At 43.4% G+C, this 22,334-nt stretch overlaps 2 long non-coding RNA genes and 1 pseudogene across 3 annotated transcripts in view; 1 reads left to right on the forward strand and 2 right to left on the reverse strand.

Moving 5' to 3' along the window:
* The window catches only part of LOC148134737 (uncharacterized), a 191,205-nt pseudogene that overhangs the window by 125,752 nt on the left and 43,119 nt on the right, over positions 1 to 22,334 (reverse strand). The gene's annotated exons all lie outside the window — the stretch shown is intronic.
* Positions 1 to 22,334, forward strand: part of LOC148134739 (uncharacterized) — a 36,020-nt gene that overhangs the window by 9,364 nt on the left and 4,322 nt on the right. The window contains exons 2-5 of the long non-coding RNA XR_015755626.1: positions 13,732 to 13,827; positions 16,263 to 17,613; positions 20,548 to 20,633; positions 21,305 to 21,473. This is a non-coding gene — a long non-coding RNA (uncharacterized LOC148134739). The remainder of the gene's footprint in view (positions 1 to 13,731; positions 13,828 to 16,262; positions 17,614 to 20,547; positions 20,634 to 21,304; positions 21,474 to 22,334) is intronic.
* LOC148134740 (uncharacterized) overlaps positions 21,048 to 22,334 on the reverse strand; it is a 29,820-nt gene continuing 28,533 nt past the window's right edge. Inside the window, exon 2 of the long non-coding RNA XR_015755627.1 lies at positions 21,048 to 22,108. This is a non-coding gene — a long non-coding RNA (uncharacterized LOC148134740). The remainder of the gene's footprint in view (positions 22,109 to 22,334) is intronic.

A 22,334-nucleotide genomic window follows, 5' to 3' on the forward strand; every position in this document is an offset into this window, starting at 1 on the left:
ATCCTTGATTGGCCCTATTTTAACTCTCATCATTCTTTTGTTCCTGACATACCTATGGAAAGCCTTAGGGTTAACCCTGAACCTATCCGCCAACAACTTCTCATGTCCCCTCCTGGCTCTTCTGAGCTCTCTTTTTAGGTCTTTCCTGACTTGTAACCCTCAAGCGCCCTAACTGAGTTTTCACATTTTGTCCAAACATAAGCCTCCTTCTTCTTCTTGACCAGGGATTCCACTTCCTTAGTAAACCACGGCTCATGCGTTCTATATCTTCCTCCCTGCCTGACAGGTACATACTTATCTAGGACACACAGGAGCTTTTCCTTGAATAAGCTCCACATTTTTAATGTGCTCATCCCCTGCAGTTTCCTTCCCCACTCTACGCTTCCTAAATCTTTCCTAATTGCATCGTAATTTCCGTTCCCCCATCTGTAACTCTTGCTCGGTGGAGTACACCTAACCCTTTCCATCACTAAAGTAAACCTGACAGAATTGTGATTGCTGTCTCCAAAGTGCTCACCTACTTCCAAATCTAACACCAAGCCAGGCTCGTTACCCAGGACTAAATCTAAAGTGGCTTCGCCCCTTGTAGGCCTGTCCACACACTGTGTCAGGTAGCCCTCCTGCACACACTAGACAAAAACTGATCACTCGTACTGTAGTGATCCCAGTCAATATTTGGATAGTTGAAGTCTCCCATGACAACGACCCTGCCTCTCTCACTCCTATCGAGAATCATCTTTGCTATCCTTTCCTGTACATCTCTGGGACTATTCGGAGGTCTATAGAATGGTGACTTCTCCTTTCCTGTTTCTAACCTCAGCCCATACTACCTCAGTTAACGAGTTCCCAAACATCCTTTCTCCAACTGTAATATTGTCCCTGATCAACAATGCCACACCTCCCCATCTTTTACCATCTTCTCTGTTCTTACTGAAACATCTGAATCCTGGGACCTGCAACTACTGCGACCCCTAGGACTCATAACGGCACACAAACCAACAGCCACGCTCAGACAACAACTCACCAGAACGAAGGACCCGATACCCAACATGAGCAAGACGAATGTAGGGTACAAAATACCATGCAAGGACTGCACTAAACACTATATAGGACAAACAGGAAGACAGCTAACAATCCGCATACATGAACATCAACTAGCCACGAAACGACACGACCAGCTATCCTTAGTAGCCACACACGCAGACAACAAGCAACATGAATTCGACTGGGACAACACTACTATCATAGGGCAAGCCAGACAGAGAACAGCCAGGGAATTCCTAGAGGCATGGCATTCATCCACAAACTCCGTCAACAAACACATCGACTTGGACCCAATATACCAACCACTACAGCGGATGGCTGAAACTGACAACCGGAAGCGGCAGGGACAGACCACTATAAACACCGGAGGAAACATCAAAGAAGCGCTTCGCAGGAGGCTCCCAAGCACTGATGATGTCGCCTAGCCAGGGGACGAAACATTTGCAACAAAAACTTCCAGCTCGGCGAACAGAATTAGGAACATAGTGTCTGAGAATGTAGGGGGGGTAGGTTCACAGAGTCCTACAGCATGGAGACAGGGACGTTGGCCCAAACTGGTCTGTGCCAACCAAAATGGCCATCCATATTTCCCTGGACTTAGCCGATATCTTTGTAAACTTTTCCGACCCATGTGTAAACTTTTCCGACCCATGTATTTGTCCAAATGCTTTTTAAGTGTTGTCGAGCATGGGGTTGGTGTCTTGAACACAATGCCTGAGAGTGTGGGGAGGCAGGGTTGATAGAGGATTTAAGGTCTGAACATGCTGCCTGAGAGGGTAGGAGAAGCAGGTTTGATGGAAGAGTTAGGGTCTGAAACATACTGCCTGAAAGAGCAGTGAGAGCAAATTCAATCAGGAGCTTGTGGAGTGGAATTGGACAAAAATGGAAACAGTATGACATTACCTCAGTACTAACCTCTGATAGTGCGGCACTCCCTCAGTAGGGATCCTTCCGAAAGAGCAGCACATCTTCAATACTGACCTTCTGACAGTGCAGCACTCCCCAGGTACTGACCCTCAAACAGTGTGACACTCCCTCAGTACTGACCCTCCAACAGTGCAATACTCCTTCAGTATTGACCCTCAGCTGCTGTCTTCCCTGTAAATCAATCTGGCCGGTTAACCTTCACTGATCTGAAACTCATTTCATTGTAATTCTCCTTATAAAAGTTAAACGCACTTGATTATGACCCAAAATACTCATTTCCAGATCGAATATGATATTGTCTCATGGAACCTACCCCCCCTACATTCTCAGACACTATGTTCCTAATTCTGTTCGCCGAGCTGGAAGTTTTTGTTGCAAATGTTTCGTCCCCTGGCTAGGCGACATCATCAGTGCTTGGGAGCCTCCTGCGAAGCGCTTCTTTGATGTTTCCTCCGGTGTTTATAGTGGTCTGTCCCTGCCGCTTCCGGTTGTCAGTTTCAGCCGTCCGCTGTAGTAGTTGGTATATTGGGTCCAAGTCGATGTGTTTGTTGACGGAGTTTGTGGATGAATGCCATGCCTCTAGGAACTTAGCTCCATTAGCTTGTCCAACACTGTAACTGCTCCTTCCGCAAAGAGTTTTCACTCAGAGGTCCTCCCTTGAATGTGCTCCATTCCCATATTCAGATCCAGTATAAAACACAATAAGACCATAAGAATCAGGAGTAGGCCAACTGGCCCTTTGAGCTTGCTCTGTCATTCAGTAAGGTTATGGCTGATCTTTTCATGGCCTCAGTCCCACTAACCTGCCCTCTCACCAAAAGCCTTAATTCCTTCGCTGTTAAAATGTTATTTTTCTTAGTCTAAAAATATTCAATGAGGAAACCTCAGCTATTTTATTAGGCAGGGACTTCCACAGATTCACAACTATCTGAGTGAAAAAAGTTCCTTCTCAATTCAGTCGTAAATCTGCTAATTTTGCCTCTTGTTCGATTTCACCTGCCAGTACAAATATCCTCTCTACTTTTATCTCTTCCCTACATAATGTGATAAGTTTCTATAAAATTCAACCTCAATCTTCTAAATTTCAATGAATATAATCACAGTCAACTAAGTTTCTCATCATAATCCAAACCCATCAACTCCAGAATCAACTCAATAAACCTCCTCTAGTGCCAGTACATCCTTTCTCAAGTATGGAGGCCAAAACTGCACACAGTACTCCAGGTGGAGCCTCACCGGAACCCTATACAGCTGCAACACTACCTCCCTGCTTTTAAACTTAATCCCTTTAGCAATGAAGGGCAAAATTCTTAATTACTTATTGTACCTGCAAACCAACCTTCTGTGAATCATGCAGAAGGACACCCAGGTCCCTATACACTGCAGCATGTTGCAATATTTTAATCATTCAAATAGCAGTCATTTTTACTGTTACTCCTATCAACATGGATAACTTCTTATTTTTTAGCATTGTACTCCATTTGCCAGACCTCTGCCCACTCACTTAGACTATCTATGTTCCTCTGCAAACTTTCACAGTCCTCTGCACACTTTTCTCTACCATGCATCTTAATGTCATCTGCAAACTTTCCCACACCATGCATGGTCCCCAACTCCAAATCATTCGTGTAAATTGTTAATAATTGCAGTCACAACACTGATTCTTGAGGCACACCACTAGTCTTGGTCACCAACCTAAAAAAAACGCTCCTTTATCCCCATTCTTCGCTTGCTATTAGATAACCAATCCTCTATTCATGCTAATAGATCATGCTAATAATGCCTGTAATGCCACATATCTTTATCTTATTTAGCAGACTTTTCTGTGGCATCTTGTCAAATACCTTTTGGAAATCTTTATGAACCATATCCACTGGGTTCCTGCTCTCCACGGTGCTTGTAATGTCTTCTTAGAATTCCAGTAAATTAGTTAAGGATGTCTTGCCTTTTCATGAACCCATGCTGCATCTTATCCAATGGGACAATTTCTATCCAAGTGTTTTGCTAGTTCCTCCTTGATAATAGATTTAAGTATTTTCCCCACAACAAAAGTTAACCTGCCTATAATTCCCCACTTTTTGTCCACTCCCGTTTGTAAACAGTGGTGACCCATTTGCTGTTTTCCAATCTGCCAGAACTGCCCTAAAGTCCATCGAATTTTGGAAACTAACCTCAAATTTATTTGCTATTTCTCCCTCTATCACTTTTAGTATTCTGAGATGCATTCCATGAGGACCAGGATACTTGTCCACCTTTAGCTCCATTAGCTTGTCCAACACTACCTCCTTCATACGAATGATCGTTTCTAAGTTCTCACTTACCTCAGTCTCCTTGTCAATTGCTGCTATGTTATTCTTCTACTCCACTGTGAAGACTGAAAAAAAAGTTCAATGTTTCAGACATTTCCTCATATCCCATTGTTAAATCCCAATCCTCATCCTCGAAAAGACAAATACTGACCTTAGTCACTGCTTTCATTTTATATAATAGAAACCTTTGCTATCTGTCTTTTTATATTCTGAGCTAGTTTACTCTCACAATCTACTTTACTTTTCTTTATAGCTTTTTGTGGCTTTCGGTTGACCTTTGAAGTTTTTCCAATCTTCTAGCTTCCCGCTGGTCTTTGCCACTTTATATACCTTTTCTTTCAATTTGACAGCCTCCATTATTTCCTGAGGCATCTATGGCAAATTGCCCCTTTTGCTACCGTTCTTCGTTTTCACTGGCCTGTATTTTTGCTGAACACTTTGAAAAATTGCTTTGAAAGCCCTCTCCCGTTCGTCAGCTGTCCCACCATAAAGTCTTTGCTTCCAGTGTAATTTACCCAGTTACTTCTCACTGTATTCCATGAGATCGAGCCTTGCTAACCAGTCTCCCGTGGGGAACTTTGTCGAACGCCTTACTGAAGTCCATGCAGACCACGGTGCACCACTCTGCCCTCATCAATCCTCTTTGCTACTTATTCAAAAAACTGAATGAATATTGTGAGACATGATTTCCCATGCACAAAGCTATGTTGACTATCCCTAATCAGTCTTTGCCTTTCCAAATACATGCACATCCTGTCCCTCAGGACTCCCTCCAACAACTTCGAGGAGAAAGTGAGGTCTGCAGACGCTGGAGATCAAAGCTGAAACTTCCTGAGGAAGGGCATGTGCCCGAAACGTCGAATCTCCTGTTCCCTGGATGCTGCCTGACCTGCTGTGCTGTTCCAGCAATAAAGTTTCAGCTCCCTCCAACAACTTGCCAACCACTGACGTCAGGCTCACTTGTCTTTATTTCCCTGGCTTGTCCTTAGCACCTTTCTTAAACAGTGGCATCACGTTGATCATTCCACCGCAACAGAGATTAACTTCCTCCTTCGATGTTATTCTGAAGTGTTTCCCTATTACGGATGATTGACTCACTGACCTGTAGTTCTCTGGCCAATCTCCACACCATTCCTATAATGTGAATCATGTTAGCTGTACCCCAGAACTCTGGTACATAACCTGTAGCCAGCATTGTCTCAAACATTCAGGACAAGTTCCCTATAATTTCATCCGTAATCTCCCCTACCAGCCTGATATATACCTCATTCAGCATTAAGCCGTGCCCACGTTAAATTCCACCAAAACATCCAACATCTTTGGCTTTATACATCATACCGTTTCAGAACTTCACAGTTCACCTTGTTTAAATGTGAGCTTCATTCTTCCTTCTGTCGAGTAAGAACATATTTGAAGTATTAATGTAAGTCTCTGACAATGTCATCTATCTTCACGCACAGTTCATTCCCTTCTTCCTGAATACATCCACCTCTTTCCCTCAGAATTTTTATCTTAACCATACACTTGTTTTTTTTTAAATCTTGGGATTTAATAATAGAATATCATTTCTTGTCCTATGTCATCAATTACAGAAGTACAGGCGTACAGTGGCTGCTTTATTGGCGTCATCTTAGGCACAAGTGCCAAGCCAGAAATCGTTCAGTGTTAATATAGCGTACAAAAACCCGCATAAATTGGTATGGAAGAGTGAAAAATTCCTGAATTATAACAAATGACGTTAAGTATATAAGTTCCAAACCAAGCAGGAGGCCACACTGCCTCCATCTGCCACCATCATTCCTGGACTCACACCGTCGCTGCTCTGAGAATCGCCCAGTCGCTACACTGCCAGTGCAGGACTCGGCCCGTGTTTGTTCCACCACAGGACTCAGCCGGTGTTTGTTCCACCACAGGTCTCAGCCCGTGTTTGTTCCACCACAGGTCTCAGCCGGTGTTTGTTCCACCACAGGTCTCAGTCCGTGTTTGTTCCACCACAGGACTCAGCCGGTGTTTGTTCCACCACAGGTCTCAGTCCGTGTTTGTTCCACCACAGGACTCAGCCGGTGTTTGTTCCACCACAGGTCTCAGTCCGTGTTTGTTCCACCACAGGACTCAGCCCGTGTTTGTTCCACCACAGGACTCAGCCGGTGTTTGTTCCACCACAGGTCTCAGTCCGTGTTTGTTCCACCACAGGTCTCAGCCCCTTTGTTCCACCACAGGACTCAGCCGGTGTTTGTTCCACCACAGGACTCAGCCCGTGTTTGTTCCACCACAGGACTCAGCCCGTGTTTGTTCCACCACAGGACTCAGCCGGTGTTTGTTCCACCGCAGGACTCAGCCCGTGTTTGTTCCACCACAGGACTCAGCCCGTGTTTGTTCCACCACAGGACTCAGCCGGTGTTTGTTCCACCACAGGTCTCAGCCCGTGTTTGTTCCACCACAAGACTCAGCCCGTGTTTGTTCCACCACAGGTCTCAGCCCGTGTTTGTTCCACCACAGGACTCAGCCCGTGTTTGTTCCACCACAGGACTCAGCCGGTGTTTGTTCCACCGCAGGACTCAGCCCGTGTTTGTTCCACCACAGGTCTCAGCCCGTGTTTGTTCCACCACAGGACTCAGCCCGTGTTTGTTCCACCACAGGACTCAGCCCGTGTTTGTTCCACCACAAGACTCAGCCCGTGTTTGTTCCACCACAGGTCTCAGCCCGTGTTTGTTCCACCACAGGACTCAGCCCGTGTTTGTTCCACCACAGGACTCAGCCGGTGTTTGTTCCACCGCAGGACTCAGCCCGTGTTTGTTCCACCACAGGTCTCAGCCCGTGTTTGTTCCACCACAGGACTCAGCCCGTGTTTGTTCCACCACAGGACTCAGCCCGTGTTTGTTCCACCACAGGACTCAGTCCGTGTTTGTTCCACCACAGGTCTCAGCCCCTTTGTTCCACCACAGGACTCAGCCCCTTTGTTCCACCACAGGTCTCAGCCCGTGTTTGTTCCATCACAGGTCTCAGCCCGTGTTTGTTCCACCACAGGACTCAGCCCGTGTTAGTTCCACCACAGGTCTCAGCCCGTGTTTGTTCCACCACAGGTCTCAACCCGTGTTTGTTCCACCACAGGACTCAGCCCCTTTGTTCCACCACAGGTCTCAGCCCATGTTAGTTTTACCACAGGTCTCAGCCCGTGTTTGTTCCACCACAGGTCTCAGCCCGTGTTTGTTCCACCACAGGACTCAGCCCGTGTTTGTTCCACCACAGGACTCAGCCCCTCTTTGTTCCTCCACAGATCTCAGCACGTGTTTGTTCCACCACAGGTCTCAGCCCGTGTTTGTTCCACGGCAGGACACTGCTGTGCATGTTCCACTGCAGGACACAGCCCGTGTTTGTTCCACTGCAGTACTCATATTTTGCTTTCTCTGCAACAATTGTCTTTCACTGGTATTATAGGAAGCGATTTGCTGTATTTTATAAGTGTAGATTAATTAATGGATGGGCATGAGTTAACTCGACATATTTATTCAATGGGCAGAAGTAATATCAATGTCTAAGTACCCTGATTGTGTCACTTGACATTTTCACTCTTGTGTTGATAAGGGACTCCTTTCAAAACTTCATTCTTTAATGCTATTGAGAAGATCGGAATTCAGTGACTCCACAGAAAGAGGGAGGATATATAGGAGCAGGAAGAGGCTGGAATTTGCAAGCAATATATTACAATGTTCGGACTGTGGGATTTGAGAACAAAATGTTTGGATGGCACAGCAAGGCAGGGGAGAGAAGCTAGTTATACCTCTGGAGCTAAGCTGTCATGCCCGATTGAACTGTTGGAATATATTCGAAAGGTGGATAAATCATTTTCAAACAACCAGTATATGAACCTCAGACAAAGGAATCATAGTTTCAGGCAATGAGACGCAGTGAGCTGCAACTCATTTCCTGATAGAGTATATGTGAGCCATTTCGACAAATTCAAACAATACTCGAGTTTTTCCTGAATAAAATGTGAGCTACAAGGCTCCTGACGTAATAGTATAAGCAGGGATTAAACTGGATAGACTTTTGTCGATTGACGCAGATACAATTTGACAAGGAGCTGAAAGTTGCCACCCAGGTAAATAGTGCTGTGAAGAAGGCATATGGCGTACTGGCTTTTATTGGTAGAGGAATTGAGTTCCGGAGCCCTGAGGTCATGTTGCAGTTGTATAAGACTGGTGCGGCCGCATCTGGAGTATTGTCTGCAGTTTTGGTCGCCATACTATAGGAAGGATGTGGAGGTACTGGAACGGGTGCAGAGGAGGTTTACCAGGATGTTGCCTGATATGGTAGAAAGACCGTATGAGGAAAGGCTGAGGCACTTGGGGTTGTTTTCATTGGAGAAAAGAGGTTTAGGGGTGACTTGATAGAGGTGTACAAGATGATTAGGGGTTTAGATAGGGTCGACAGTGAGAACCTTTTTCCACGTATGGAGTCAGCTATTACGAGGGGGCATAGCTTTAAATTAAGGGGTGGTAGGTATAGGACAGATGTTAGGGGTAGATTCTTTACTCAGTGAGTGATGTGTTCATGGAATGCCCTGCTAGGTAAATGTAGGGGTATGGGTGGGTTGCGCTTCAGCGGATCGATGTGGACTTGTTGGGCCGAAGGGCCTATTTCCACACTGTAATGTAATCTAATCTAATCTAAATCAATTATTTGGGATAAAGCTATTAGTCAGGCTGAAAAAGGCGGGTTGGTTAGGAAAAATCATGGTGAAATTGTGCACAACTAACTTGCTTTTTGATGAAAGAGAGCAGGTTGCTAAGGCCTTGATGAGCTTTGCATCCTCGCTAGCCATTAGACGGATCCTGGAAGACTGGCAAGTAGCAAATGTTGTTTTTCTGTTCAAGAAGGGAGTTAGGGATAATCCAAGAAACTATAGACCAGTGAGTTTCTGATCAGTGGTTGGGAAGCTGTTGAAGAGAATACTTAGAATGTATATACTTTTGGAAAAGCGTGGCCTAATTAGGGACAATCAGTATGGTTTTGTGTGGAGTAGATCATGTCTTACTCACTTGGTTAAATTTCTTGAGTAGGTGACAAAGGTGGATAGAGCAGTGGATTTTGTCTACATCCTTTTTAATAAGGCTTTTTAACAAGGTTCCTCATGGTAGGTTCATCTAGTAGATTAAGATGTTTTTGATGACTTAACAAAGTGCTGATGAGGGCAATCTACTGATGGGGTTTACATGAATTTTGTGAAGGTGCCACGCAGACTTGAGGAAGGTTTTCATTCGTGGTACAACAGGGAGGGGCAACATGAATACAACATTAACTGTGTGATGGGAAAGAGAGAGAGTGACGGTTAATGAATATTTTTTGAGTTCGAGGAAAGTTTGGAATAGAGTTCTCAGGGTGTCAATATTGGGAACAGCATGTTCCGGGGGGGAGGAAGGGCAAGGCTATATAAGGGAGCCTTGGATAACAAGGGAAAGTATGAATTTAGTCCAAGGGTGAAAAAGAAGCATATGGAAGGTTTTAGAAAGCTAAAATTGGGCCGCACCTGTGATGAATATAAAAAAGCAGAAATAACCCAAGCAGGGAATTAAGAAAGCAAGAAGGTGCTGTGAAATGACTTCGGCAATTTGGGTTAAAGAGTATAGCAAGAGTATTCTGCACATATATTAATAAGAGGATAACTGGGGAGAAGGTAGGACCACTCAAGGATAAAGGAGGGAGCATTCATTGGTATTCTCCAGGAGAAGGATATGGTGGATAGTAAGATTAATGCGGAGAATGCAAACATGCCAAGGCATATTGAGATCAAGGTTGAAACTTTATTGCTGGAACAGCACAGCAGGTCAGGCAGCATCCAGGGAACAGGAGATTCGACGTTTCGGGCACAGGCCCTTCTTCAGGAATGAGGCCTGTGCCCGAAACGTCGAATCTCCTGTTCCCTGGATGCTGCCTGACCTGCTGTGCTGTTCCAGCAATAAAGTTTCAACTTTGATCTCCAGCATCTGCAGACCTCACTTTCTCCCCATATTGAGATCAAGAAAGAAGTGCTCGATCTCTTGATGAGCATTAAGGTGAAGGAGTCTCCAGAGACTGATGGTTTCTACCTCAGAGGAAAGAGCAGATTGCTAAGGCCTTGATGAGCTTGGCGTCCTCGCTAGCCATTCGACAGATCCTGGAAGACTGGCAAGTAGCAAATGTTGTTTTTCTGTTCAAGAAGGGAGATAGGGGTAATCCAAGAAACTATAGACCAGTGAGTTTCTGATCAGTGGTTGGGAAGCTGTTGAAGAGAATACTTAGAATGTATATGCTTTTGGAAAAGCATGGCCTAATTAGGGACAATCAGTATGGTTTTGTGTGGAGTAGATCATGTCTTACTCACTTGGTTGAATTTTTTGATTAGGTGACAAAGGTAATCGATGTGGATAGAGCAGTGGATGTTGTCTACATCCTTTTTAATAAGGCTTTTTTAATAAGGTCCCTCATGGTAGGTTCATTTAGTAGATTAAGATGCATAGGATCCACTGTGACTTGGTTGCTTGGATTCAGAATTGGCTTGCCCGTAGAAGGTAGAGGGTAGGCGTGGAATAGTATTTTTGTGGCCAGAGGTCCACGACCAGTGGTGATCTGCACTGAGAACTCCACTGTTTGTGATACATATGAATGATTTGAATGAAAATGTAGTTGGTTGGGTTCGTAAGTTTGCAGTTAACAAAAACATTGGTGGAATTGTGGATAGTGTAGAAGATTGTCAAAGACTACAGTGGAATATCGATCAGTAGAAAATGTCAGGTGGAGTTTAATCCGGGTAATTGTGTGGTGCTGCACTTTGGGAGATCAATTGTTAATGAAAAGTATGCAGTTAATGCCAGGACACTGAGTACACTGATGTACAGAGTTGAAGTCCATAGCTCCCTGACAGTGGCCATGTAGGTAGGTAGGGTGGTAAGAAGACATATGGCATGCTTGCCTTTATTGGTTAGGGAATTGAAACAAGACTCAGGATGTATGTTGCAGCTTCATAAGATCTTGTTTAAGTCACAGTTAGTGTTGCACTTGGCTTTCGAGTGGGTGCAGTAGAGGTTTACCAGGATGCTGCCTGAATTAGAGGGTATGAGCTCTTAGGAGATGCTTGAAACACTTGGATTGTTTTCTGTGGAGTGCAGGAGGCTATGGGGAGACTTGAGAGAAGTCTGCTGCCTGATCTGTGCTTTTCCCGCACTGCACTTTCAACTACAAAAATTAGTTGTTTGGATACGCTTGACAGTGATAATCTTTATTCCAGAATTGAAATGTCTAATACAGAGAGGCATGCATGTAATGTGAGAGGGGAAAGTTCAAAGAAGATGTGAGGAAAAAGGTTTTTAGAGAGTGGTAGGAGTTTGTAACATGCTGCCAGGGATGGTTTTAGAGGCAGATACAATGGGAGCGTTTGAGCTTATAAGATAAGCACATGAATTTGCAAGGACTGGTCAGAAATGGAGCAAAGGTCGGCAGAAGGGATTAGTTTAATTTGGTGTCATGTCTGACGCAGCACAGTTGGCCTAAGGCCCCATTGCTGTACTGTATAGTTCTATGGTCCGACGGTGAGAGACTCTGAGCAAATTTCCATTAAATGCCTCATGCAGTTTAATGTCTGTCACTTCAAAGCAGCTACTAAAGTAGCACTATTGCAGCACACTGGTACTGCCTCTTTCTCAAAACAGAAACGAACACAGTTAATGGTAGGGACTTGGGGATTACAGTTGAAGAGGGAGACCTTGGGGTGCAGGTACATAGTTCCTTGAAAGTGGTAGACTGGCTAGTGAGGAAAGCATTTGGCACGCTTGCCTTCATTGTTCAGAACATTGAGTACAGGAGTTGGCACATCATGTTACAGCTGGACAAGACAATGGTAAGGCCACATGTGGAGTACTGGGTACAATTGTGTTTGCCTGCTTTAGGGCGGATATTATTAAATTGGAAGCGTGCAAAAAAGAATTACGAGGATGTCACAGAGATTAGAAGGTTTAAGTTATAAGGTGAAAGTGAATCGGCTGGGTTTTTCTTTCAACCTGAAACGTTGGATGCTCAGGGGTGACCTTATGGAGGTTTACCAAATCATGAGGGGCATATCCAAAGTCTTTTCCCTCACTTAGGGGATCCAAAGACATTAGTTCAAGTTGAGAGGGGAAAGATTTCAAAGAGACCTGATGAGAGATCTTTTCAGACAGATGGTGGTGTGAATATCAAATGAGCTGCCAGTGGAAGTGGGTACAGTTACAAGATTTAAAAGAGATTTGGACAGGGATAGGAAAGATTAGCAGGATACGGGCCAACTGTGGGTAAATATGACTACTTCAGGAATGCGTAGGTCAGATGAATTAGCCATATGAAGTGCGAATATGGTAGATGGGTGAGTCTGGGTCGGATGCTCTTTGGAGAATCGGTGTGGACATGTTGGATAGAATCACCTTGTTTCCACGTTGTTGGGATTCTATTGTATGACCTCCAGTTCAGGAAATCTGGCTGGAATGGATAAGTTGGATCTGTTTCCGTGTACTGAGATTCTGAGATCAGACAGTGTGTGACCTGGGTGGGGGTGGAGGGGAAACAGAACTCCCTGTATTTCAACATTTTTGTTGCATGATATATACATGAAAACAGACCCCTCAGTTCAACTCGTCCTTCCTCACTATCCTATCGAGCCGTGTCTCCATTTTCAAGGAACTATGAACCTGCACTCCAAGGTCTCTTTGTTCAGCAAGACTTACCATTAAGTGTTATTAAGACCCATCCTGATTTGCCTTTCCAAAATGCAGCACCTCACATTTATCTAAATTAAACTCCACCCCTTGGCCCAATGGCCCATACTCTAAGGTAACCATCTTTGCTGTTCACTGCTCCTCCAATTTTGGTGGTGTTTGCAAAGTTAAGAACCATACCTCCCATGTTCACATCCAAGTCACTTGTATAAATGATGACAAACAGTGGATCCAGCACTGATCCTTGTGGCTCGCCGTCGGTCACAGGCCTCCAGTCTGACAATCAATTCTCCATCACCGCCCTTTGTCTTCTACCTTCAAGCTCGTTCTGTATCCAAATAATTCTCCTTCTATTCAGTGTGATCTCTCCTTGCTAACCAGTCCACCATGAGGAACTTTGTGGAACATCTTACTGACGTCCAAAGATCATGTGCACCACTGTGATCAATGCTCTGTGATTCTTCAACAAAACTCAATCAAGTTAGTCAGACTGTATTTCGCACACACAAAGCCAAGTTAACTATCCCTAATCAGTCCTTGCTTTTCCAAATACAATACATCCAAATACTCAGGATTCCCCCCAACAACTTGTCCACGACTCATGACAGGCTCACTGGTCTATAGTTCCCATTCAATTCTCGAGCTAACTGTAATTGCACTGACATGGAGGAAAGTTGAATAGGTAATTTAATATTTTCAAAAACCTTTCAATTTTTTTATTTCAGGGCATCATCACTTGGGAAGGTGTCACTCTGCCATGGCTGAAGGTTTGAGCAAGAGAGAAAATTAGATATCTTCAACAATAATGGGAATAGACACAGGTATTTTCTGAGAATGAAAAAATGTTTTCTCATCTTGAAAAAGGCTGCTGAACTTACGCAAAAAGTTGACATCGTACGAGGCAATTGGCTAGGTGCTCAGCAGGATGAGGGAAGGAAGTGGCCATTTAGAATAAACTTGTCTATCAAATGGCCCAATGACTGGAATAAATGTGGACTTCTGTCCCAGCTGTAGAGACACTTCCCTCTGCACCAATAGACCCAAGGATGGCATTGCTTATTTATCATTCTGTCCATTTCCAAGGCGTTCTAAACAGCCTCTATTAGTCATTCCAAATACAGATGAATGATTTTGCAAGGAGTTGCTCTTTCACTCGGGCAATTCCTCACCCGTGAGCCCAGTAGCAGCAGCAACAGCAACTGTGGGAGAGAAAAGGCCTCAGGCTGGAAAAGCATCAAGCCTATATGAACCTCCCTACTTTAAATCAGGCTGGGATTTGGACGTGAGGTGCAGCAGTGCTTGAGGCTGCGGAGCAATGAGAGGTGAGTGTGGGCCAGGAGGCCACCTGGGGAGGTGAAGGCAAGAAGCTGAGATTTGGTGAGCAGGGGGAGGCTGCGAGGTAGTGAGTGGTTGAGTGTGACTCTCCATGTACATGCGCCAGCCATCTGAAGGACAGCTGTTGATATGGTGCTGTGGTTTTCCTGTGTCACTGAAGAGAAGGAGGGCACCTCAATAGGGTTAGAGATTGGATGCATATAGAAACATAGGAATAGGAGTGTATGCTGTTGGTGAGAGGAAAGATTAGGAGCCGGAGTAAGCGATTGAGCACTGGTAACTCCTTTTCAGTTAACTTCTTATATTCATCGCAAAGTTACTGTTTAGTTATGATACATAGAGAGGAAAAATGTATGATCTGTGTCAGTTGAGAGTGGTTTACTGATCTCTGAGAACAAACAGGCAATTGGTGCGGGTGTGTAGCTTGTGGCAACAGTCTTCTGTTCAAGTGTTGGGTCCTTCTTCCGCTTGGTGTTTCCCCATCTTCTTGGCCTCTAAAGAAAGCAGCTGTTTGGTGAGGACTGCTCCTGGTTGCCAAGCACTAATTTGACTGAGCAACAGTGAAGTGACAGCAAATTCCTTCCAAGCCTTCATGGTGGATGACTTGGAGGGAATCTTGCAGATGGTTCCATACATTTGATGCCCTTGTCCTTCACGATGACAGATGTTAGAGGTTTGGAAGGTGCTGTCTAAGGAGCCTAGATGAGTTATTGCAGTGTTTCTTGTCAATGGTGCACGCTACTGCCATTCAGTGTTGGTTGTGAAGGGAGTGAATTTTGAAGGTGGTGGATGGGATGCAACATGTGAAACTGATTTGACCTGTCACATGTCAAACTTTTTCAGTGTTGCTCATCCAGGCAAGTTGGAGATTATTTCATAACATTCCTGACTTGTGCCTTGTAGATGGTGGATGCTTTCTACATCTAATCTGTCTATCTCTTTAAGAGCATTGTAACATAGTTGATTCTTCTAATCTTCAGAGAAAACATGCCCAGTCTCCTCAATCGCTAATTTATAGGACAGTCCCACCAACCCAGCAATCAGTTTAGTGAACATCCCGATACTCCTTCTTAGGTAAATAGGCAGGAGGACCAGAGTTCACACAATACTCCAGGGTGAGATCTCACCTCTACAAAGGAAACCAACAGCTAACACCTAATTTGCCTTCTGAATTGTTTTCTGCAGTGACATGCTAACGTTCAATACCTTGTGAACAGGAATATCTTGGTCCTTCTAGACCTCAATATTTTCAAACTTTCCCAATTTTAAGAAATGGTCTGCATTGTCAGGCCTCCAACCTTGTACTTATTCACATTCTCTTCCATCTCCCATGCTCTTCTGTATTCACTCGGCCTATTTAAGTCTACCTGAAGCCTTTTGGCACTTTCCTCAATATTTGTAATCTCACTAAATTTAATGTCATCTGCAAACTTGGAAATATTACAATCAGTCCCCAGAACAGGGCCCCAATCACTCATCCTTCTGGTCAAAGCTTGACAGCCTGAGAATGACTCTTTCAATATGGTCTTATTAAATAGCGGCACAGCGTGGAGAACCAATTGGCTTCTTGCTTGTATTTGCTGTGGCATTGTCAGGACAATGTGTCGATTTACAATGAGATAACTGGAATATGGGTTGGGTGGTTCTTATTAAAGATCCAAGGGAAAGTAGCACCAACATTGAACTTTTCATGTTGAGTACAGAGTGAAATCAGCTGATTATTGAAACAGTTCTTGATCCTTGTCCACTTTCAAGTTTTTTTCCTTAACCGATTCAGTTGCTGCTCACAGGTTTATTGAAGCTGAAAATAAAATCTGCACCAATTTATTCAATAGTAATTGCCAAAATCATGAAATGGTATTTGGAAATTGTTGTAATGATAATATAGCTAACATTGAGAACTGCTATCTCTCTGTTCTAGCTGAAGGTATTCAGTAAAAACAAGGAGATACTCCAGGTACAAACTGAAAAGCTGTGTGAACACCATCCGAAGAAACCAGTTTCCAGCTGGTTGATCGATATGCTGAGTTAATGCTAATCGCTAATGTACGAGATTGGACATTTAGAGAAGATGAACGTCTGGTAAGAGGCTGAGTCCGTGAAGAGTGGAGAGAGAAACATCCCTGGAGAGAACTAGAAAAAATACAACTGATCAGTTGTTCCAGAACAGTTTTTTCCTCCCCAGAGAACTTCCACATCTGGGAGTACGGTAGCAGTGATTGTGGACCCAGGGACTGGAAAAACAACAATGGTAGAAAAGACTGTGATTGGGCCACTGGGAAAATATACCCCAGAATTTTAATCTGTTTTCCTTTTTAAATTTCGGGATTTGAATGGTATTCACTCAGGAATGCTGTAACAGTATCCTTACTTTGGGAATGATATGGGAGAGGTCTAGAAGAACCCAGAGGGATTGCTTTATTTATTTGATGGTTTGGAAGAAATCAAAGACAGTATCGATTTTTCTGATGGTCTGAAAAGTACACCCTCAGTTCACGTGCTCTGATCCTGAATGCTGGTGTGACAGTTTCTGACATTGTGTACACTCTAATCCAGCACAAGCTGCTCCCGGGATGTTCAGTGCTCCTGGCCAGCTGTCCCATTTATTGGAAATAGCTGAGATCAGTGTCTGGGCTGAAATCCTGCGGTTTGTTGGTGATGAGCGGGATGAATATTTCAACAGGCTTTTTAAAGATCAGATGATGGCAGCAGCTGTTTTCAAACAAGTGAAGGGGAACAAGATCCTATGTACCATGGTCTACAATGTTTCGTACTACTGGATCCTCGATCTGTTACTGAGTCCCTTTTTCACATAACAAGACAGGAAATTGCAGCAACTTCCCAAGATCATCACCCAACTATATCCTTACTATAGTTACAACATTGTGAAAAGCCATGGCTGAGAGAGTGAAGACCCCCGTGTTATGTTACTGAGCTTGATGAGATGGCTTTCACAGGATTCTGAAGAGGTAGGTTGTGTTCAGGAATGAAGTTCCTGTCTGGGTTCCTAATGGAACTACTGGAGAGAGATGATTCTGTGCACTGTCTGGTTTACACATTCCCACACCTCGCCAGCCAAGACTTGTCGCTGCCCTCTCACAAAGCCTGATCCCAGATCCCAGGGACATTTGAAGATCTGCAGTGAAAATGAGCTTGATGGATTGAGGCTGTCTCCTGGTGGATAGTGAATTCTATGACACAATTAACCACCTCAACGTACAAGACAATTCTGAAGGATTCCAATATCTGGCTCCTGAATGCCAAGTATTGAGGTAATGCTATGCTGGTTCTTAAATCCTTTCTAAATCTTCTCTAGTTAAGTAATATCCTTCCTGTAGCAGGGTCGCCAGAACTGCCTGGCGGGAGGGTTATGTTGTCTCATTTTAACAGAGATTGGAATGAAAGAAGAAACAGAAATAGAGCAAATTTTGCGGTCGTGATCATTAATATCTTGGAGAGTATTTCTGATAAGGGATTTAGAGTGAACTGAGGGGGATTGAGAGGTTTTATAGGTGACGGTACATTTGTATAGATCTTATGAGCTAAGATGAATGTTGGGATCTTTTGGAAGATCTGAAGCATGGACTTTGGTGTGAATTATCCATGAATTTTGAACTTGTTAATGGGCAATTTCCCTTCTACACGCGACTCTCTGTAGAAACCTGTAACTCTGGGATAGAGCAGAAAGGTTTTGCCAGTTCTGACGCATTGACTTGATTAGTTCTCCAGGAAAAAGATAGTATGAAGCCTAGTCTTAACTCCTGTCAGATTGTAAAACTGACTTCACAGTCATGGCATGAACACTCCATTGCCTCCAAATCTTGGAATCATGGAGTCATGCAACATGGAAACAACAGATCTTCTTTCTAACTGATCCTCGCTGACCAGGTTTCCCAAATTAAACTATTCCTCTGAACCTTTCCGATTCACATACCTGTCCAGATAGCTTCCTCTGGCTGTTCATTCTGCATACAAACCACCCTCTCTGGAAACAATTGCCCCACGCATTCCACCTCCTCACCCCCAATCTCTCGGTCTCTTCTCGAAACACTACCCAGGGCTCCACCATTAACTGATTAAATCCTGCCCTTGTTGTACAAAAATGCAATAAACTCCATCTGCCACTTCTCAGCCTATTTTCCCAATTGATCATGATCCCTTTGTAATCTCAGATAACCTCCTTGGCTATTGACCATACTAACAAAGAGATCGGTGTAAGGAAGGGGCTGAGCACTATTTCTGAAGCACTAGCATGGACAGTAGTATCAACAGGACAAGGAAATGGCGATGGGGTGGGGAGCATGATAGTTATCGGAGTCTGTGAGCTTATACATGCAATTGACAAGGAGGCAATTGTCTGAAATGGAATAGGAGAAAGTGAATTCTGGATTAGTGGTGCTGGAAGAGCACAGCAATTCAGGCAGCATTCGAGGACAGGCAAAATCGACGTTTCGGGCAAAAGCCCTTCATCAGGAATAAAGCTAGGAGAAAGTGAAGACAGGAGAAAGGGACCACAGAAGGTCCACCTAATAAAGGGCATTTGTGGAAACTGAAAATAGGTCAAAGACTTTACTCCATATCCAGCTGATTGAAGGGGATGGCGTAAAGACAGTAATGAAAGTACTGGCTATAGCAAGGTAGCTGAGTAAGACTGGAACAAAAACAAATACACACAGGCAGCAACACCAGTGCGTCCTACACCAACACTATTTAAGCGGGGATGCTCCAGTGTTTATACCCAGCACCCACACAAACACCCCTTACAACAGCACATGGGCTAGCAGCAGGAACAGTGATTTTTTTTTATTTCCAGATCAGAACTGTTGTTTAACAGTTGATTGTGTCAATGAGCTGAAATGAATCAAGTCCAAATAGGGCTCTGGGACTCACAAGAGATGGTTGAAGGAAGCTGAAAGAGAAAGGGATTGATGGGTCCTTCTCAGGGAAGATCCCAAGCACTGATAATTTTATTCAGCTCCTTTTAACTGAGCTTTACACCAGTTAGAGAAAGGTCAACATGGATAAGAATGTGAGTGAACTTTAACACAAACACACAAAACTTACTCTCAGTCTGACTGCACCCCTTCATCAATCTTGACAAGCCCTTGAACTGACTATCTCCTGACCCAAACTGACTAATTTTGACTAACCTCAGGAACCTGCCACCCTCTGCATCCACCACCCTCTTAATCTACCACTGTAGTCACTTACCTCACCCACATGCCCACCTTGCCCTTTTGTGAACTCACTCACAAGATTTGAGCATTTATCATCCATCCCTAGCTGCCCTCAGGAGGGTTCTGCATTTTTGAGCTGTTGTAGTCCATTCACTCATTCGCTGATTCAGTTGTTCATTCAGGCAGACATTCAGACACACGTGCCAAAATGAGTTGTCTTCTGCTTCCCTTGAGCCTACAGCATATCAACAAAGATATCGAAGGGATGCTAGACTTCTCACTTCTGGAGAAGCCAGGCTTAAACGACACTCCTAGAAATACCAAATAACATCTGAAAATGGAAACGTTTGAGCAGTTGGCTCTCCATTGATTGTTGCTTTGCAGAAGATCCAAGTATTTAATAAATGACAAAAGAGGTCATTTGCAAAAGAAGTAAAGGTGAAGTAAGGTAAAACATCGTCACTTAGCAAATAGCTGATGTATGGATTGTATATCTGGGAATGTGGTGAAGGCAGGTTCAATCGAGGCATTCAACAAGGCATTTGATGATCATTTGGCTAGAAATGATGTGCAATGATATGGGGGGAGACAAGCAGGCGATTAACACTAGTAATGATGCTCATAGAGAAGGCAGTGCTGGCACAATGGGCCAAATGGTCTCTTCCTGCACTTATGCACTTCTGTGATTCTGCGTGATATCAGACTTCACCACAGCATAAGACCAGTGATAGTGAATTGACAGCCAGTCCACTTTGTTCTTGTTTCTCTGTTCCATTGGCTTGGGAACTTGAAATTTCATTGAAAGTGAAATTGGGTGAGGGATAGCTCCAGTGATGGGTCTTTAGTCAAATCTCATTGTTACTTGCCATTTATTAATTGCAGTAGAACCTTCCAATTTGTCCTGTTGAATTGTATTTTTACTTCAAAGAAGGTTTCATTTGACTTTTTCGTGTTTCCTGTAATACACAAGACACAAACTTTGCATATATTTTGGTTTGACTGTATATGTTTCTCGCTACCTTCGTTTAGTCTCCAGAGTAATGACCCAGGAGATTCAGGAATAAAATTACATCTGTGGTTGAGAGGAAACCAAACTGCAAAATACAGGGACTGGAGTAAGTAGAAGAATGTGAGATGTTTATAATGGCTAGATGTCTGACAATGTACACTTAATAAAATGTGTGCAAGTTTAAGCATATCAGGAATGACATTAATAGCAAACAGTGGATGTGAAATTGGACAAGAGTGGAGAGGTAAAACAGATGGCATCATATTTGCCAGCTTTTCCAGGCCTACCCAGTAATCAAACTCTGAATTGATTGAACCTAAAATCCGGCTGTGCATGGTACAGAAGAATTGGGCAATCTCCTGTATTCTGTGTCTGTACCAGTGAAAGGACTGTATGTGACTGAGGAATACAAACTGTAAAATACACACGCTGCAGGAAGTACCAGACTTTGTGGCATTGTGTTTGACATTGTCTGACAATGTACTGTATCAGCAACAATTAAAAAGCACTGGATTTCTTAATATCAACAATACTTTATTCACAGTACTCAGTGAGAATGATAAATTCGGTACATTGCAATTAATAAAAATGGTATGGTATTGGTATTGTTAAATAAGGTGCACTTTTGTTAGAATTGATAATCGTACAAATATACTTCTATCAGTAACATTGTTCTGTAAAGACTGTACATAGCTGCAGTATCCTTGTCCATACTGAATTTTATACATGCTATCTTTTCTGCTTTCCATTATTTCCCTTGTTTGATCCAATTTCTAGCATTATTGGTGTCCATGACAGATTCTGGGACCTAGGATCTCATCTCTGCTCTCATGGCACATTGATCAGTGATGGACCTGGCCCAAAGTGATGATAAATTGGGTCATTTGCGAGTAGAACAACTGTTTGTAGCTCTGGGGATTCCAAACTGTAAAATATAGATTCTGAGGTAAGTACCAGATTGCGTGATTATAAGAAATGAATATCTGGCACAGTGTGATGACGACTGACAGTAGTTATTTCATTAACAACAGTGCATTATTGTTAGACCTTGTAATGACTTATTAATTAAGCTGCCCACTATTTGTGTTAGTGATTGTGTAATTTGAAAGAAAGTACTTAACCAGCAGAAGTAGTAGTGGCATTAAACAGTGCGACAATTCTTATCAGCAAAATTGTCAATAATAATGATTTTGTACATTAATAGTTCTATTACACATTAACAATAATTAGCACGTTGCTATTATCAGTGTGTTAATAAATTCCAGAGTATTCATGTCAGTGACAGTAATTAAAATATTTTAAATATTCCACATTAAAGGAATACTGTACATTATTATGGTCAGTAATAGTGTTGTAAAATGTTATACATTGTACGTCATTAAGACATAAGTCCATAAGTAGTAACAGGCTATTCAGCTCCTTTAGCCTCCTTTGCCATTCAATAGGATCATGGCTGATCCGACATTTCCACTTTTCTGCCCTTTCTTCATAATCCTTGATTCCCCGACTGCATCATTGAAGTTTGCATCATACATAGGGTGTTTAGAAATGCGTTTGACATGCTTGCCTTCGTTGCTCAGCCTTTTGAGTAGAGGGGTTCAGAAGTCATGTTAAAGTTGTGCAGAATATTGGTGAGGCCTCTGCTGGAATGCTGTGTCCGTTTATGCTCGCCCAGTTATAGGAAAAATATTATTTAGCTGGAGATGGTTCAGAAGAGATTTACTACGATTTTGCCGAGTATGGAAGGCTTCAGTTATAAAGAAAGGCTGGAATTTTTTTCCACTGGATCATAGGAGGTTGAGAAGAG

The sequence above is a fragment of the Chiloscyllium plagiosum genome, unplaced genomic scaffold (genome assembly GCF_037043375.1).
Source record: "Chiloscyllium plagiosum isolate Xiang-an unplaced genomic scaffold, Cpla_swu_hap1 HiC_scaffold_52, whole genome shotgun sequence".
NCBI lineage: Eukaryota > Metazoa > Chordata > Chondrichthyes > Orectolobiformes > Hemiscylliidae > Chiloscyllium > Chiloscyllium plagiosum.